Source organism: Passer montanus, unplaced genomic scaffold (genome assembly GCF_014805655.1).
Source record: "Passer montanus isolate IOZ18808 unplaced genomic scaffold, ASM1480565v1 scaffold92, whole genome shotgun sequence".
NCBI lineage: Eukaryota > Metazoa > Chordata > Aves > Passeriformes > Passeridae > Passer > Passer montanus.
Window position 1 is genome coordinate 1,737,975 of NW_024374590.1, and position 17,128 is coordinate 1,755,102.

A 17,128-nucleotide genomic window follows, 5' to 3' on the forward strand; every position below is an offset into this window, starting at 1 on the left:
CACTGGAAAGTTTCATTAACTGAATAGAAGACTGTGTGGATTTTATACCTTAGCTTGACTTTTTTTTTTTTTTTAATTTGTCTTAATAAAAACTTCTCTTTCCGATGTAGTGGTAAATAGGTTAAATTTTTATTTATGCAGTAAATGTTGACAGACAGGACTTCTTGGTTTTGTTAGGATTCTAATAAATGTAACCGTTTATTTTTCAGTATTATTTCATTTGATAAGAAACAAAATAATACAGTGGTGCTGAAAGAAATGACAAGAGAATGGGTTTATCTGATTATTAATTTTCTTCTGTCATATGTAAATATATGACAGAGGTTTGTTAAAAATGCTTGAGGGGAATTGAACGTATTTTGCTGACTTTCCCTAGGTATAGAGGGCTTTTAAATGGAGAATTTTATCTGGAAAATTGGGTGCCAATTCCTGAGTACCTAAATTTATAAAACTGATCTGAGCAGATTTTTACCATTATGCCAACCAATGTCCATACTGTGATTCAGATGTTCAGCCTTTGGCTTTACAGTGTCTGAGTTGGGTTTCACTTTTAGTGGACAGAAGGTAATGAGCATTTAATCCTATTCTGAAAACTGCTCAGAACAGGGCAGAGCCATTGTTCCTTGGAAATGTCTGTTTCTGTAACCCAGAATGGTTAAGTAAGAAGTAAGAATTCACATTACAGTCACCTTAAATCAGACTTGACTTAGTGAGCATGGCAGACACTAAGCAATGCCAAGCCTACCTATTCAACCTGTCTCAGTGATCAATAAGCAGGCTGTAAGAGTGTCCTACTGCTAACCTAGCCTTTAAAATGGCCTCATTTGTCAGAAGCCTTCTTTATTTCCAAAGAGGATATACCAAAGGCAGAAAGATGAAACCATGCCTCCAGTGAGAAATCATTAAATGTGTAACCCAAGATATTGTGGAGGGGTTTTTTATTATTATTGTTGTATTTGTATTTTCATTGTATTCTATATTTATGTATTTTCATTTCTAATTTGCTAACTTAAACAAAGATAGTGAATTATCACAGGTTCCAGGACAAGTAGAACTGAAGCTAAGGCATACTAAAATATTTGTGTTGAGCAGCACATGAATCTCCTCTGAGCCTTGTGCTCTTCTGCAAACACTGCGTTTTTGTGTTCACAGTCTGAAATAATAGAGAAGGTTTTTACTCCATCCGACTGAGTGGAATTCCTTTTAACGTGAAATTGCAGATGTATGTTGCATGTCATTAAGAATGGTTTGGAGTGCATCAGAGTACCTTTAAAGAATACTTGAAAACCATTGTGGGGTGTTATTGACGGTGTATTGGATGCAACCTTCTGGATAAGGATTTTGGCTCCCCTATCTCTTAAACTATGTCTAAATAATGGCTTTTAAGAGTTTGGAACAGACAGAAATAGGGTCAGACAGCTTGCAATGATGTAACGTAGGTGATCAGATTCCAATGGAGCTTCCCTGGTTTTCTTTTATTTAGTCCTGTGGATCCCTTGAAATAAAATCTATTAGCCTCAAACGTTGCTCCCCTTTTATTGTTTGCATGTAATTGCAGCTAATCTTCAGTGTTCATTCTTCACTGGTTCCTGAGACAGCGTATGGCAGCTATTTTTTTTAATTCACCTGCTTTCAGTTTAGTTATGATGAGCCTTGGTAGTGCTTGGAAAAAAAAATGGTTTAGTATTATCATTTTGTGTCTCCAAATTTTAGCTGAAGGAAGATATGAAGATGTTAGCTCTTGATGATATGTGACCTATAATTCAACAGGACGCATATCATGTGCATCTTTCACTACAAATATTGTAGGATACTATACAAACTGAATTCAAAGGCTCCTTTGCCATGTTCATATCAAGGATGGATCACAAAGCACCTCTGACTTAGTACTTCACTAAATTATGTATTATTTGGAGAGAAAATGTCTTGCAGAGGATGACAGCCTGAGGGACAATGTAGATCTCCACAGGAGCAACTAAAGACAAAAAATACTCTGAAGAATTCCCTCGTCTGTATCTAACTCTGCTTCTACAAACTTGTAGCTGGGGTCTTTAAAAGTTTATCATTTCAATTCTTCAAGTATGTTGCTAAGGAAATGTGATAACTTACAGAAAGAATCTTAAGTGGTCTCTACAGTTTCTCCTGGTATCTCTCAAAGGTAAATAAAAGCAGATGCAGTAATTTTATTTCAATTACTTGATTTTATTTTCATCTTTTTTAAAACAAACAAACAAACTAAACCAAACCAAATATAATTTTGGATGTCAGCTTAGTCTCTTGTGGCTCTTTCTGTGCTTACTACCAGCGGCAGGTCATTAAGTTCTTTCCATGCTCCCACTCACAGAAGAATTAAGTTTTGGAATAGGAGAATGTGAGATATGACAAGTATAATTGATTTTAGCCTAAAATAGGCAAACAAATAGACTCTCTAAAATACTCAACCTATCCAGCTCCCTCTTTTTAAGACAGCTCCATCTCATTGGGCTTCTACACAAATACCAAACTAGCTACATTACCAACAGGTATTTTTATGTTTAACTTTACTTGACATACACTCTCCAATAGTTGTGAAAAGCTGAATTTAATCAAATAACTAATAAAACCTTGGTCTTTCAATTGACTTCCTAGTCTATGCCTTTCATCATTACAAAGGGATTATGTATGCTATGGGTTTTAGTTTGTTTTTTGTTTGTTAGTTTGTTTTTTTGTTCATATATTTTAACTGGAACAGAAACTCTTTGTATTTCTAGCTACTTGTAGAGCAAGCCTAAACAAATTTCAGTGAAATATAACAACTGTATTTTTGTTAAAAATACTAGAGTGCAAGCAGTGAAGTAACTAATCAAATTTTCAAATATATATGCTATGTTCAGCTTTAAATGATGGTCTATATTTTGTGATGTATTAGTAATGAAGTTATACATTTGATTACATCAAGCTAAATTGAATGATAAAATTTCACTGACATTCACAGGGAAATCATAATCAAACAGAAAAACCTGTTAGCACTCACTCTAGGTATTGGCTATGTCAGAGTATAGTTGAAAACATGAATAATGAAATCACAGTTAAGAGATATATGTTTCAACTGTGATTGTTCAGGTAGAATATAATATTTTTTCCATCATTAAAATGACTGGTTGGATTTTCAATATGATTAAGTGTTGGGGTGGGTTTTTTTCTGCAAACCTCCAAGATGGTACAACCGCACTAATTAAAGTAGTCCAACACTAAGAGAACAGTAACTGTGATATTCATTAAATGCAGATTATATCAATATTCAAGAGCAGTGTTTAAAAATATTGAGAAACAGAACAGTGTTAAGAAGGAAAGGGAGAGTGAGAAACATGAAAATTAAAAATTGTGTTTCTCAGAGACTACCTGGAGGAGTGATCCCAGTGAATCACCAGGGGGTCGGGGAGAGAGGGGTCAGGGAGGAGAAATTTTTTAAAAAGGTAAATTATTTTATCAAATAATCAATATAAAGCATTATTTTGAGTATATTTTAAAAGGTCCAGCTATAAATTATGGAAATTAAATACATTTTTAATCAGTTTCTTTGAAGATAAATTGCCAGGAAAAAGTAACTTTTTTTCTAATATTGATAGAAATGACAGTCAGTGACAGCACAATTTCCATCGTATTGTACAATTTCTACTGCACATCTTAGTCCTTAGCTAATTATCAATTTAAAAATATTAATTTAAAGAGTGTAAACATTTTATCAAAATATCAAAAAGTCAAAAGTGAGGAAACTCCTTGAAATTGAGAAAATTAAGAAGAAATGCCTTATGAAGAAAATATTACTTTTAACAAAATCATGATATTTTCATTCATTGAAGGGAGTGTGTTAAAATATGCAGCATGTGAATGGAATATGTGATTTGTATAGATGTTGGGGCAAAGTTTTATGGAGTTGAGGTCACAAACACATCATCATTGTCTAATATAAGCACTGAATTTTCCATGAAACGCCTGACACAAAGAGAAACAAGATGGGTTAATCTCCCAGATAGGTGCTTTGTTTAAGTGATATGATAAACTGTCAAAATAAATACTTTAAACAAAGATATGAGTTAAGTGACAGCAATATAGAAATAAATATCTCTTGATTTTTTAATTTACAAGTAAGAACTTTGAGTTCGTAGCTACTGATAGAATTGACAGAGTTTCGGTTAGTTACAAAAGTACATGACTCTTTGCTATTATGTTTGACTAGAAAAGTGAAGCAAAACAACAGAAGAGAACTTCTGCTAAATATTTAAGGTGAAATACAGTCCTTTGTATGTGTACTAGTGTTTGTTCTATTTGAACATCTGAATGTCCACAGAGGGAAAGCAGAAAAAGGTTTTGAACCTGCCCAGAAAATCATGTTTGATTTGGATCTATGTATGAATGAGTCTTTGAAGATTCTATTTCTATCCTCCAATTAGCTGAATATAGTAAAACCAATAAGGAATTCACAATTTAATTTCTTATTATAAAATTTCAGATACCAACAAATCTGACGTTAGCAATAGCTGTGAACTATGGAACATTTTAAAAGACGAGTCCATGGAACAGACAGAAGGTCATTTTATTCTAAGTGACAGTAGGAATTTAGATGAGACATCAAGGTATGGTCCCAAAGAACAGTCGTACTTTTGTCATAAATGCTTTTAAAAATAGCTCTAGAAAGTATCCTTTATTTAATAGCGCTGCACTATTCATCTTCCCTGCAGTGACTGAGTGATGACCCTTGCAAATGTAATAATTAAACTTTTGAGTTGCAAAGAGGGCGTCTGACAGTCTCAAAAGGAAAATTACAAATTAGAAATCTGATAGACCAACCCTCTGAAAAAAAGAAGTCTACTTCCCCAAGGCATTTTAACTCGAATTAAATCTTGACAGATAAAGTCAGGTGTGGTAAAAAAGAAACACTCAAAAAAGTTCAACATGGATCATGGATTTTAGGCTGGTATATATCTGCATTTTCTATCACTAATCATCCAAGGTGTAGTACAGGTGAAATCACATCTGTACCCATTCATCCTTCAGCTTTCTGCAGAGATGTTCTCATCTGACTGTTACATACCCATGCAAGACTTATGCTTAAGCTGTATTTTAAACCCCTGAATAAGAACCTCTGTTCTAATATTTTGAGGAAAAAAGAATATTTTGAGGCACAGCTTGGTTCCCCATAAGCCTATCTTACCTCACTTTTTTACTTACCATTCATTAGCTATTGTTTTCATAATCCTTTAAAGCAAAATTCATTAAAAAAAACAGTTAAATTCAACTTTACCTAAAGGCTTCAGCTCAGCTGCCTTATTAAGGTAGGTAACAGTAATACACAATCAAAGAGTAATTAGGTGATAATACTTTATGAAGTGAAATTATAATTAATTAATTTAAAATTAAAGTATTGACCTTGAGTGACAATAAACCACACTAGAACTAATAGTTAATTGAAGGTAAAATTTAATGTGTTATACTACAGATTTTCAAAACACTGTGGGCTTTAGGGTGGTGACTTTCCTCCTTTACTCAGTAACATGGGCTTGATTCATGACCTTTTAACTTTAAGAGCTGGACAAATGTATTCTCACAGATTCAGATGTAGCAGTTAAAAATATTATTGTTCATCTATCAACTAGTTTGTATTGAAATGGCCTGGAAATGTTCATATGGTCTTACTTCTGAACTATGAAACCCTATAGATAAATGACAGCATTGAGTAACATACACTGGCTTCAAAAGCTGTTCTTCCTAGATCCAACTCAGAACAACCATGACTTACATAGCCTTATCTTGGTGACTTTCATGTTGTTACCAAGGTCAACACATATTGACTCTCATGAGCCACAGAAAAACATTCAAATAAATAAAATACTACGAATTTAAAAATGTGTCATAACCCAAAATTTGTTGCATGTATGTTATGACGATAACATGTATGTTATGATGATTTTCTCCAATCTGCGTCTGTAAAGTGTGTGAAACATGGTCAGCAGATGGAAGGAGGTGATTCTCCCCCTCTGTTCTTGTTACACCTCAACCTGGAGTGCCACATCCAGCTTTAGAGACCACAACATAGGAAAGACAGACCTGCTGGAATGTATCCAGAGAAGGGACATGGGGATGATCACAGGGCTGAAACACCTCTCCTATGAATTGAGATTGAGAGGGGTGAGGTTGTTCAGCATGGCAAAGACTCCAGGTAGACCTTCTTCCAGTCTGCCAGTGCCTGAAGGGAGCGTACAAGAAAGCTGGAGAGGGACTTTTTACAGGGCATGTAGTGATATGACAAGTAGTAATGGCTTTAAACAGGAAGCAATAGGTTTAGATTACATTTTAAGAAGAAGATCCTTGCTTAGAGGTGAGGCACTGAGACAGGCACTGAGGTGAGGTTGCCCAGAGAAGCTGTGGATGCTTCATCCCTGGAAGTGTTCAAGGCTAGGTGGGACAGGTCTTTGCGCAACCTGATTTTGTGGAAGGTGTCCCTACCCATGGCACAGGAGGGGGGTTGGAAGTAGATGACCTTTAAGGTCACTTCCAACCCAAACCATTCTATGATTCTGTGATTAATGATTCTATTTGAGGGGTTGATATATATGCTCTAGGAGAATATTCACTTACTTATAGCAGAGTGCTCTTTAGTGAGGAGTTTTAAATTTTATTTTGTGGCCAATATTTTTAATCTTATTTGCCTTAATGCCTTAGGTTAAAGTAAGTCAAGTTAAGTGACTGATTTGTGCTGTGAATTTCTGTGAAAATAAACACTGGAAAAAAAGCCATTTTTATTTTTCCTCCCAGCAATTTTTTTTTAAATTTCATCCTCAAGTGACACGCAAAGCTTCCTCTCATTTAAAATAACATTAATATAGATATTACAGAAAAGCAGTCATAGGGATATTTGCATTGAGAATCTGTAGAACGTTTGTAAGACAAGTATATTTTTATTAATTATTAAGGAGCTTTTTGGTTTCATGGATCAGCTGATACCCCCCACAGTTCACCTTGTTCTGCAAATAGTTCCATTGATTTAATGTATACTCAACAATCCACTGGGGTTCTTTTTGAAGAACAGAACACTGTTCAGATCCCCTGTTGTACAACAACATACATCCACTGGATTTAGTAAAATTGCATTGCTTTAGACCAGCTGAAGATCTGGCACATAAATCATGCACAAATGTTATTCCAGTACACTGGGAAATCAGTAAGGCTGTTTAGAAAGTAAAGATCATCTGGAAATTCTGGTACTGTTCCAATAAAGCTTAACCATAATAATTATTATTGATGGTATATTGCTTCTCTATTTCCAACAATGAATAAGGATGGCAGAAGAATGTATTAAAATAGATGTTTTGGGATTAATTTCTTTATGCATAAAATACCTTCCCACAATGCTGATGAGGATTTTTTGCTAGTGCTTTGCTAAGATTAAGAGCTGATGGAAGGAGATAAAAATAGACTTGTGCAAGACACACCATGAGGCCAGCCTGACGAAATTCACCTCTTTTTTTTTGTGTCCCAGCCCCACATTTAGAGTGATAAGCCTTTATATTATCAGCAGGATGGATCCTGGATCTTGAGCACAGATCCTATTTCCTCTTGCATTGACAATGCAAGCAGAAAGGTGTCTTGGTAAACAGTCACCTTCACTTTGATATATAAAATTTCCTTTATGTTTTTTAAAAAGGAAATGTCTTAGACTGCAAGGGTAGTCAATAGCAATGAGCCTTGAAGCAACATTTCAACTTTATATCCTGTGCTTAAAGGCTTATATATTTCAAATAAAGCATCTACTACTATTCAGATCACAAGAGATTGCCTTCTTCTTTATATTGTCTTTGCCCTGTTCCAGTTTTGATTCTGACCTTCTCATAAAAACAGGACAGGTAAATATGCTAGTGAGTCTAGAACACGGCTTTCCATTCTCTGTTTACATCATAAGATGTAAATGTAGATTCAGAAGAAGCTCTGGAGCTTACTGAAGGGTTCGGTTTTTTTGCCAGGATAAAATAGATCATGTGTAGAAAAAATAATTTACACTCAATTCTCTTTTGAAAAAAAAAACTAGCCCTACATTTTCTTCATGGATAAATTTCTGGTCAGCACCCAGTTGTTGAAATGCTTGTTATTTGGTCATTAAAACAACAGCGTAATAAATTTAGTTCATTTTACTTAGGAAAAAAAAAGTTTATATAAATTATTCACATGTTTTAAGTCTAAATTCAAAATTTTTTTTTCAGCTGTACCATTTAATGAAAGTATATGAACTCTTGTATTTTTCATGTACTGCTTTTTCAAAAGATGTGTTTTAGCACTATTCTAAACATCAGCTTTACAAAGATTTACAAACATACATATATATAAATATAAATATATTCACATGTTTGGCTGTTTTGAGAAAAATAATCTGTTACTTCTCCTTAGGGTGCCATGACTAAGTGCATTTGAAACAAAGCAATTTTATTGTCAATACTCCAGGGCATATTTACTTTTGGCTCTGTTCTGCAGAGATCTGCATGAAGTGCTGAGCATTTACAACACTGTCTTCCCTGACTTTCACTCAGAGCTAGGATTCACTCCATGCTCAAGGACTCTTAGAGGACTATGTAAAATCCAAATGGATGGCTGAGTTATGTTATATTCATTAGCATCAGCTGTAAAGCAAATTGTTCAGGTAATCATGTCAAAAATACCAACTCTTTGTCATCAGATGCACATGCAAAGCAAGAGACCTGTTTCTCATGGATCAAAGCTCCTTGTAATTACAAATTCTGCATTAATCTATATTAATATATTCACAATGGGTTACTGTGAAGTGTTTACATATATATGTGTGTGTATATATATATATATATATAACACAAATATAGAAACATATCCCATGCGCAAAAATAGACAGTGAGATGAAAAGTGTAGAAGTTGCAGTTCTGCACAAATGACTCTGATCACTTAATGACTCATAATGGCTCACTGAAAATCAAAGGCATAAAGTAATGAAATGCAGCTCATTTACAGTCACCCACATGAGACAGCCTGTACAACAATCCAGTGATACAGCAATGATATTATTTTACAAGATTTTAAAAACTTTTGACTGAATCAGATTGAAGTTTAGACATATGACAGAAAATCCAACATGCAGGGGCCTCATTCACTATAAGCTCCATCTTAATTAACAGTTAAAAATGAGCTTGCCGATTCTTCTGGAAATAGGTTTGTGGTTTGGTGCCTAGTGGGCAATTGCCCACATTGGGGAACTTGCATATTATCTGTTAAAGCTCATTACACAATTCCATCTCCAGTTTCAGGCTAAAGCCTTACAGCAAATTTCCATACAGTGAGTGAACCTCAGAGCCCTGAGTGAATGGAAACTGTTCTATAAAACCATGTCTTCCCCATGTTGTCTGATTGTCCTATAAACAAGCTGCTGAATTTGTAGTCCTGTCTAACTTTGGGCAAGTGATAAAACAAGAAGAATGTGCTCTCATGACACACACTTAGATAAAATATTTTCCTTTCTTAGCTCTGTAGTAGTACTACTGAAACAAATGATGGCATCTTTGAAACTTGTACTTTTAGGGGGCTATTTCTGAATATTCTTGTAAATAAAATGCAAGCAGTATAATTTTGAGAAAGCAAATCCAGTTCAAGTACCTTTCTATACAAAGTTGTTTATCTAGAAAACATCAACTCAGCATTTAGGTTTTTTAAGTAACTCCACCCTCCTTCAGTTTCCTCAGTGTTTACTTAGCACACATAGGCAACTCTCAGTACTCAAAAATGTACAGACAGAAATGGAAAGGGAAACAAAAAGAAAAATGCCTTCAAAAGCATTCTTTTTTGGAGTTTCCATTGCATCTCAACATTCTTCCAGCATCCCAGGTTTTTAGCCTCATGTTGATATCAAGGACATTTTATACCTGTTTTTATGCATGTATCTTTCTTTTTTTTTATCTGGACAGTCACATACAACAATCAAATACATGTTTTTTGAAGATATTTGGAACTGGGGTTCACCACTGAAATATTCCTAACATTTTTCAGACAACACTTGTCTTATAGAAATATAAGAATTGAAGTCTGGATTTTGAATAGCTGTATTAAAATGATACCCACATAAAGATTAAGACATAATAAAAGCTTTTGGTTCTGTAGAAATATATTCTTGCAAGAACTGTGAAAGCTTAGTTTTTAAATACAAGTATACCACCACTATGAGCGAGGGATATAATATCTTAGCAGGATGTTCTGTCCTTTTGTACTGTACCTGACTGAATAATAATGCAGCGGGTATAAGTCTGAATGCAATTAGATTATTAAAATCTCCTTTCTACTGAACAAGAATTTCATTGGCTGTCTAGTGAATTGGCCTGGGAAGTACCTAATGACAGTTAGAGATTAAAAGTCACCTGTGCAGGCTCTGTTCAAGTGTTCTTATAATCATATAAATATGAAGCATGAAGTAGAATGAAACACATGACAGTTCTCATTGACAGAGGTTTTAATATGAACTTTGTGAAAGCAGATGAAATTTTATCCATAACCAACAAAGTAATTTGAGAGGCACAAAATCAAATCAGAACAAAGTGTATGTAGACCACAAAATTATATATTCCAGTCCTGTAATAAGAAAACCAAAGAAACTGTTTCCTTTTTTTAAAATTTCATTTTTAATTGGAAAATTTTGATATCAGACTGTATTTTATCAGCAGCACTTCTAATTCCCTGTTACTTTTTACCATGTTTCCACTGTACTGGTTTTTGAAGAAACTGAAGGCAATATTTTATGAAATAAAATTCCTTTGTATGGAATAGAACAGCAAATATTAACATATCAGCACATGCACCCAGAGAACTTTGTCTTCCCACTAAAAGACTTAACATGATTGCAGAAAAACATCCACAGTATAATTACTTCTCTCCTTTGCATGCTGTACTTTAATTTATAGATTGATATTATGTTCTTGCTAATTTAATAGAATGTAATTAAATTAAGAGAAAAGAATGATCATAACTAACAAATCAAACCATACTGCAGTTTTTTCACGAAAGGTACTGTTTATCTGAAGAAGACAGTGATGTACTATTGCTTTTCTGAAATGGTACAATATATTTATGAATTATACTTTTGCAATAGACACTAATATGACTGCACAAATCCTTCTGTATATATATTCCTGTATGCTCCCGATTTGCTCAGGACAATGTGCAGATGGATTTCTAGTCCTGCCTGACTCAAGTCTGCTTCTTTCACCAGAGAAAGCTCTTACATTTTCCATACCACTTTAACAGCATGAGAAATTACCTTATGATTGCCACATCAAATGATTGCTGTATCAAGGCAGTCACTACATAATAAATGCCCTGCTAACTCTGGGATAACAGCACTCATTTGAAACATTTCATCAGGTCTCTTCCCCATCTGGAAAACAACTTATGCATTCCTCTATCTTAACATGGTTTTCTTTTCCTGCTCCAGTGTGATAGGGGCAGGATAATCACAAACTGAAAACTTCCACTAAGAGTATTCATGCAGTGGTATAAGGGAGATAAAATGTTGACAGGTCATTACATTTGTCATTTTTCAGTTGCCCATGAAAATACAGCTGTATAGACAGAGGATTGCTTCAAAATCTCTTGACCAAATGCAAAAAGGTTTTCACAAGTCAATGAATGTCCCTGCCAAATTTCAGATTTCTAACATTTACCACACAGGTCTTCCACAGGTGCTACAAGACATAAAAGTATGATGCAAACATTACATTCAACTTCCAGTAATGATTTTATTTACATTCTACAGATAAAAAAAATGTTGAATCATAATTTAAAAGACATCATCTGTGCTTGCTTATATGACAAATTCAACAAGAGCCACTCTGAAAAAGACTTCCAGCTTTTCAGATCTTATGATAACCATTTAAACACAAAGCTATTTGCACTGTTTAATGTGAGTAGAATTCTGGATTGTATATATTGTATATTAATATTTCTGTCTTTTTCAAATAGGAGCTGTCTGTTCATGTAGCACAGAGCAGCCAGGCAGCAGTGAATGCACCCTATACCAGCTGTAAGAAGCAGCTAATTACCTGTATCAGCACCACAGCTGTGTCTCCTTGCTAAGGATGAGAAATTATGTACTCCCTTTATACAGGAGCTCATTCAGTACTATGTTATGCACAGCTACATTCCTCTAGGATTATCAGATTACCAAAATATTTGTGGGGGGTCGGGGACGAAATAACAAAACCACTCAATGAACAAAACAAAACAAACAAAAAATGCCCAAACCAACTGGAGCTATTTTCAAATTATACATTGCCTACATAGCTGATAAATTTTAAAAAATGCCCAAACCAACAAAAATGATAGCAAACAAAACAAATATTTCCTTGAAATAATCTAAGTAAGTATGAATTATTGATGTCTTTGGAAGAAAAAAAAAAAAAAAAAAATCTAAGAGCAAGCCATGCATGTTTTTGTCGCTATAGAAATTACACTAACCTCTAAGTAATGTTGTTGGTTTTTAGTTTTATTTTCAGGAAAGCATCTTAAAATAATACATCTTGTATATTTTTAATATCATTCCCCTTTGCCAAAACTTAGATTTTTTAAAAATTTTTCATTCTTTAATGCACCATTAGGATTCCACTACCTTTAGTCTTCTGGCCTTGTACCCATTAAAAATGGTATTAAGGTCAGAAATACTCAGTGACCAGGAAGTCCTTCACCTTTCATAACACTCAGCCTTTAAAGTTTTATTCTAATTGAAAGTTTCTCTTATATATAAACAAGCAGAATTTCAATTTAGCAGTTTTTTGATGTTTTCCAGTTCTTCACTCGCTCTCTGATGGCTTCCTGAAACACATGTGCACTAATAGTGATGAACGACCTGATGTAGCAAGAGCAGGAAGTTCCTGAGACATTGCCTGGTCTCTGGCATGGAGTACTAAAGAATAAGAATTTGCACTGATCTTGCTGGCACTATGTGAGAGTTATGCAAAACCACACTAAAGGTTACAACGTTATGCAAAGCAACCACAGTCTACATGAACAAGAAAAAATAAACGGTGATGGCAGCCTAACTTCCCTTGGAAGAGACACCCATAAACATTTGGCTTTATTACATTTTCAAAGTTAAATAAGATTAATATTGGCTGTGTAGCACAGATCCAAGGTTGAAGATGCTTTACTTCTGTCTGGTTTCTTTCTTAAATAGTAAGCTCAGCAAAGAGGTATTCGCAAAAACTTTTCAGTTATGCTGAATATATTTGATACGAATATTGGCAGCAAAAGGATACTGTCAAATTCATATAGAAATAGAACATGTTATTTTATTCCATGATCATTGAGGAAAATATACTAGGTATCGCTCATCTTTTCTTAAAACCAATATAATTCTTCATATTTTATTTGGTTTGAAACTACAATCAAATGGAGGCTAGAGAGCTGTACAGTTAATTCTGAAATAAATACATGGATTTGGTCTACTGGGTAGTTCTCTACCTTTGAATGACTACATCCACCCAGTGACTAGTTCTTTATTGTCTCCAATAGAGATTTAAGCATGTGGCTCAGCAAGACACCTAGATCACAGACATCTCAGTGTGTTTGGAGCTGCCTCACAGCTCTGAATCACATTTCCAAAAGGCTTCATGTGCAGCTGCCTGAGCACCTCTGGCTCAGAAGCAGTGATAATTTCTGTAACTTTAGGTTCATAAAGCTGATTAGTTAATCTTTATAGAGATTAATATTACTAAAGCTTCGGTATCCAGTGATACAGAAGCTGATAGATAAGATGCAAAATAAAGATTAGTGCTGTGAATATGACTTTCAGCATCAGGCCTGAATTGCAAATTTCAATAAATATGAGCTGTGGCAGAAATTTCTCATTATCCAAAATACATCCTTTCCGATATCTTAGCTTCTCTTCAGAAAGCCCATTGATCTTTCTTCTTGGGATACAATAGACTTCAATCTTTAATTTATTCAAACATTTTCCATATAAACCTGAAGAGATCGCAGTACTGGAAACTATGATAAAAACAGAATAAGAAATGCAAGTTAGTATAAGGATAAAAATAAAATATCTTCTCCCATTGTAATATTTTGAATGTGCTTGTACTATTAAGTGTAATATTTATGAAAAAGGTAGAGCAATACCTGGTTGAAATAGACTGTCTTCAGTTTTATTATGCTAAACTTAAGAAACAGTACAAACAGATTTTGCAAATACTGTAACCAAATCTTTTTTAGTTAATCTTTTTATCTAGGAGAAACTACCATCAATGGCATCATAAGGATGTTTCCAAAGAGATACTATAACCTTCTGTAATGCCCTGGACACTTCATATATGGGGCTAAACTTTTGTAGTTCTTTTGCTCTGGGTAGACACATGGGAGGAATACCAACCAGATATTCTCAAGAGGTAAAAATCACACAAAAGTTTACTGGCAAACTGTAAAAAATCAAGGAATTTTGTCCTGAAACTTAGTCAAATTCATGACTCTTTCACTTTTCTCATTGTGAAGTAGTGTAGTCTCAAGTTGAAGGGTTATTTGTTGGGTAACAGTTTCTGTTTCGCTTTATCATGAAGTAGAAGGCAAGACTGACCTGTGGAAAGCCCAATGAATACTCCACAAATTTTGAAGATGCTTACATCAAGGTTAGAAACAAAAGTTGTGATTAGCTTTTGTCAATTGTTTTAAGATGAACTTAAATCCTAGGTATTAGGAAAAAAAAGAAGAAGCCTACAGTCCAAAAGTCTCACTACTATTGCTATATATATTTATGTTGCGTAAATTATTATCATTATTATGTGCAAACTATTATTGTCATCTATGAATTCTACAGAACAGTTGAAATACACGCAATATAAGTGCAGACATCCCAGCTCTACTAGATTCATCTGTGCTACTGAGGAGATTTCCAGGGAGCAGCTTCTTGTTTGATGTTTAGCACTGCAGGATGGCTCATGCCTGTATTTATCCAGAGAGGTCAACCCTTCAATAAGAGAGTGATGATATTTGCAGTGCCTAAAACTTGGCTAGGTCCACTTTTGCTTCCATGTAGTGTCTTTATAGCCCTAGGGCCTAATTACTGTTTTTCTTGCATGTGAATAATGGGACTTTTACTCATTAAAAATTTTTTCAAGCAATGTGAAGAACTTAATTTAGTTAAAAGAAACAGTGTCTTTACAGCATTAAATTCAAAGTCTATATAGTGTGTCCTATGGTATGACATGAGAGTGTTAATGGGGATGTTACATGGTGCACAGTTTACTGTGTGGCATTGCCTACAGCAAGTCAGTACCAAAAAAGTCAGTATCATGTAGAGTTTGAAATTTGCTTTTGGAAGTAAACGATATAGTTCACACTCTGGTGTGAACTATACAGCAGAATTACATCCAAGTTCTTCTAAGAGAGAGCTAGAAGTTTCTGTGAGAAGAGAGCTTGTGAGTAAATTAAAAATTAAGCCATATGGATAATCAAGGGACAAAGACTCAGGGGACTTAATTTTCTTCAGTCTGTACTAGAGTGATGCCTCTCTTTAAGCTGAAAGGTTTATAACACAATTCTTATCAGGATTTACTGTTGGATAGAGCTGGAGTAACAGAGTTTAGAGAAAATGTGACCAAAGTGAAAAAAAAAAGTTAACTGTTTTAATATACATTCTAATTTTTCAACCATTAAAGATGATAAAAAATTAGCTGCATAATACTGGGTTTAAATTTAAAAAAAAACCAACTTGATGGAACAATAAATATTAAAATATAGTCGTTACACATTACTGTTCTAATAGTATGCTTCAGAAATAAGTCCCTGTTCCCCTTCTAGAAGACGCACTGAGACCCAGGTATTTATATCTAGTATTTGCTATTGTCCATGACACACTGCTTAGTGTATAATCTCGGTACCACAAAGCTGTTTGTACCTATTTGTTCAGAGATCCATCCATCAGGTGCATGGTGTATATCACCCTTGTTTGTTCCTGCTTATGGCATGACTATGGAAGATTTCACCAAGTAGGAAGGGAGAGTTTAATTTTGTGTAATGATTAAAGAGGCAAAGAAATCCCCTGTGGGAAGCTGTCCTTCTATGTCCTGTTAGACAGGAAGAATCACATATTTTTACTTTATCCCTTCTTCCTAGACTCAGTTTGGAGTAGCTCAAAACACTTTACAAGAAATGTTCTGCTGACTTAGTCCTCTGGGGCCTTCTTTTAGCTGAAACAATACTAAAAGTATTTTTCTTTTAAGGCTACATTGAAAATAATACAATAAATTAATTGTATTATTTTGGTTGTCTCACACATACAATATTTATGTTTCTAAGTCAAGATACCAAAGTGCCAGCAAACAACCATGGTCTGGAAGAGGATGACTTGGCATCATCAGTGGACACTAGAGAGTTTTCTGCAGGGAAATTACTTGTGAGCCGTAGTCATACAGGCTTCGTAGGGAGAGGCCTGGTTTTCTCTCCTCTGAAAATAACTTCTGCATTCCAGAAGAGACCTCAGAAACTCAGAGCAGATCAATTGAGGAGAATAAGCTCAAGTACACTGACACTATTTCTAGTACATTGGCATAAACTGGAGCTATTTCCAAATTATACATTGCCTACATAGCTGATAAATTTACATAACTCGAGGTTTATTTTTTAACAAACTGCTTCTTTTTCATTTTAATACCACTTTTGTGGAGACTTCAGCTATGTTTGGGATATTTTTTATTCCACCTACCAAATAATTTGCTCATCATTCATGGGCTGGTAAAGCATATCTTTCAAAGACAGAGTGAATTCATTTGCAAATATTCCTGCAAGGAGGATGATTGTCCAGCAGGACTGGAAAGAAAGGGCTAGCATTCATGCATACTGGGATATGAATTTCCTCCCACTTTAGAAGCCCATCTCCAGTGCTGCCTGTTGCTTAGCTTCTCTTAATTTTAGAGACCTTGAAACATTAGTCATCAATGTTCTTTCAGCTATTTCATGCTTCAATTATTTTTTTCAGCAGTGTTTATTTCAACAAGACAGTTACAAAAAATACTAGGCTAAACAGACTTACAATGAAAACTGCAGTGACTAACACACAGAATAAATGGCAGTTTTTGACTTCCAGTTTCTTGTGTAT